Below are 2,500 nucleotides of genomic sequence, written 5' to 3' on the forward strand. Positions count from 1 at the left end.
AGTACTAACCAGGCCCGACCTTGCTAAGCTTCCGAGATCAGGTGACATCGGGCGTTCTCAGGGTAGTATGGCCGTAAGCTGTCACAAAAACTAAAAATTCATGCTTTATAAGAGGCAAAAGAAGGGTGTGAACCATTTAAAACAAACCAATTTGTAAGAGATATCTCTGGTCCTATTTGGAAAGTGTGTAAAGGCTTACAGCACCTGTTATTCCCAGGCGGTCTCCCATCCAAGTACTAATCAGGCCCAACCTTGCTAAGCTTCCGAGATCAGACGAGATCGGGCATTCTCAGGGTAGTATGGCCATAAGCTGTCACAAAAACTAAAAAGTCTTGCTTTATAAGAGGCAAAAGAAGGGTGTGAACCATTTAAAACAAACCAATTTGTAAGAGATATCTCTGGTCCTATTTGGAAAATGTGTAAAAGCTTACAGCACCTGGTATTCCCAGGCGGTCTCCGAGTCCAAGTACTAAACAGGCCCGACCTTGCTAAGCTTCCGAGATCAGACGAGATCGGGCGTTGTCAGGGTAGTGTGGCCGTAAGCGGTTACAAAAACTAAAAATTCATGCGTTATAAGAGGCAAAAGAAGGGTGTGAACCATTTAAAACAAACGAATTTGTAAGAGATATCTCTGGTCCAATTTGGAAAATGTGTAAAAGCTTACAGCACCTGGTATTCCCAGGCGGTCTCCCATCCAAGTACTAACCAGGCCCGACCTTGCTAGGCTTCCGAGATCAGACGAGATCGGGCGTCCTCAGGGTAGTATGGCCGTAAGCGCTTACAGAAACTAAAAATTCATGCTTTATTAGAGGCAAAAAAAGGGTGTGAACCATTTAAAACAAACCAATTTGTAAGAGATATCTCTGGTCCTATTTGGAAAATGTGTAAAAGCTTACAGCACCTGGTAGTCCCAGGCGGTCTCCGAGTCCAAGTACTAAACAGGTCCGACCTTGCTAAGCTTCCGAGATCAGGCGAGATCTGGCGTTCTCAGGGTAGTATGGCCGTAAGCGGTTATAAAAGAAGGGTTTGAACCAGTTAAAACAGATCATTTTGTAAGAGACATTTCTGGTCCTATTTGGAAAATGTGTAAAAGCTTACAGCACCTGGTATTCCCAGGCGGTCTCCCATCCAAGTACTAATCAGGCCCAACCTTGCTAAGCTTCCGAGATCAGACGAGATCGGGCGTTCTCAGGGTAGTATGGCCGTAAGCTGTCACACAAACTAAAAAGTCTTGCTTTATAAGAGGCAAAAGAAGGGTGTGAACCATTTAAAACAAACCAATTTGTAAGAGATAACTCTGGTCCTATTTGGAAAATGTGTAAAAGCTTACAGCACCTGGTATTCCCAGGCGGTCTCCGAGTCCGAGTACTAAACAGGCCCGACCTTGCTAAGCTTCCGAGATCAGACGAGATCGGGCGTTGTCAGGGTAGTGTGGCCGTAAGCGGTTACAAAAACTAAAAATTCATGCGTTATAAGAGGCAAAAGAAGGGTGTGAACCATTTAAAACAAACGAATTTGTAAGAGATATCTCTGGTCCTATTTGGAAAATGTGAAAAAGCTTACAGCACCTGGTATTCCCAGGCGGTCTCCCATCCAAGTACTAACCAGGCCCGACCTTGCTAGGCTTCCGAGATCAGACGAGATCGGGCGTCCTCAGGGTAGTATGGCCGTAAGCGCTTACAAAAACTAAAAATTCATGCTTTATAAGAGGCAAAAAAAGGGTGTGAACCATTTAAAACAAACCAATTTGTAAGAGATATCTCTGGTCCTATTTGGAAAATGTGTAAAAGCTTACAGCACCTGGTATTCCCTGGCGGTCTCCGAGTCCAAGTACTAAACAGGACCGACCTTGCTAAGCTTCCGAGATCAGGCGAGATCTGGCGTTCTCAGGGTAGTATGGCCGTAAGCGGTTATAAAAGAAGGGTTTGAACCAGTTAAAACAAACCATTTTGTAAGAGACATTTCTGGTCCTATTTGGAAAATGTGTAAAAGCTTACAGCACCTGGTATTCCCAGGCGGTCTCCCATCCAAGTACTAATCAGGCCCAACCTTGCTAAGCTTCCGAGGTCAGACGAGATCGGGCGTTCTCAGGGTAGTATGGCCGTAAGCTGTCACAAAAACTAAAAAGTCTTGCTTTATAAGAGGCAAAAGAAGGGTGTGAACCATTTAAAACAAACCAATTTGTAAGAGATATCTCTGGTCCTATTTGGAAAATGTGTAAAAGCTTACAGCACCTGTTATTCCCAGGCGGTCTCCCATCCAAGTACTAATCAGGCCCAACCTTGCTAAGCTTCCGAGATCAGACGAGATCGGGCGTTCTCAGGGTAGTATGGCCGTAAGCTGTCACAAAAACTAAAAAGTCTTGCTTTATAAGAGGCAAAAGAAGGGTGTGAACCATTTAAAACAAACCAATTTGTAAGAGATATCTCTGGTCCTATTTGGAAAATGTGTAAAAGCTTACAGCACCTGTTATTCCCAGGCGGTCTCCCATCCAAGTACT

General features: G+C 44.3%; 4 non-coding genes and 6 pseudogenes across 4 annotated transcripts in view; all 10 read right to left on the reverse strand.

Moving 5' to 3' along the window:
- The window catches only part of LOC148418504 (5S ribosomal RNA), a 119-nt pseudogene extending 40 nt beyond the window's left edge, over positions 1 to 79 (reverse strand).
- A 113-nt stretch (positions 80 to 192) lies between these two features.
- Positions 193 to 311, reverse strand: LOC148418505 (5S ribosomal RNA; annotated as a pseudogene).
- A 113-nt stretch (positions 312 to 424) lies between these two features.
- Positions 425 to 544, reverse strand: LOC148418506 (5S ribosomal RNA; annotated as a pseudogene).
- Positions 545 to 657: 113 nt separating this feature from the next.
- On the reverse strand, positions 658 to 776 carry LOC148418507 (5S ribosomal RNA; annotated as a pseudogene).
- A 315-nt stretch (positions 777 to 1,091) lies between these two features.
- LOC148418508 (5S ribosomal RNA) lies at positions 1,092 to 1,210 on the reverse strand. The gene has a single exon (XR_015866726.1). It is a non-coding gene; the product is annotated as a 5S ribosomal RNA (ribosomal RNA).
- A 113-nt stretch (positions 1,211 to 1,323) lies between these two features.
- On the reverse strand, positions 1,324 to 1,443 carry LOC148418509 (5S ribosomal RNA; annotated as a pseudogene).
- Positions 1,444 to 1,556: 113 nt separating this feature from the next.
- On the reverse strand, positions 1,557 to 1,675 carry LOC148418510 (5S ribosomal RNA; annotated as a pseudogene).
- Positions 1,676 to 1,990: 315 nt separating this feature from the next.
- On the reverse strand, positions 1,991 to 2,109 carry LOC148418511 (5S ribosomal RNA). Its single transcript, XR_015866825.1, has one exon. It is a non-coding gene; the product is annotated as a 5S ribosomal RNA (ribosomal RNA).
- Positions 2,110 to 2,222: 113 nt separating this feature from the next.
- Positions 2,223 to 2,341, reverse strand: LOC148418512 (5S ribosomal RNA). Its single transcript, XR_015866808.1, has one exon. It is a non-coding gene; the product is annotated as a 5S ribosomal RNA (ribosomal RNA).
- Positions 2,342 to 2,454: 113 nt separating this feature from the next.
- The window catches only part of LOC148418513 (5S ribosomal RNA), a 119-nt gene continuing 73 nt past the window's right edge, over positions 2,455 to 2,500 (reverse strand). Inside the window, exon 1 of the ribosomal RNA XR_015866741.1 lies at positions 2,455 to 2,500. This exon is cut by the window's right edge and continues 73 nt beyond it. This is a non-coding gene — a ribosomal RNA (5S ribosomal RNA).

This window comes from Hippichthys cyanospilos, chromosome 9 (genome assembly GCF_059441005.1).
Source record: "Hippichthys cyanospilos isolate Australia breed blue-spotted pipefish chromosome 9, RoL_Hcya_1.0, whole genome shotgun sequence".
NCBI lineage: Eukaryota > Metazoa > Chordata > Actinopteri > Syngnathiformes > Syngnathidae > Hippichthys > Hippichthys cyanospilos.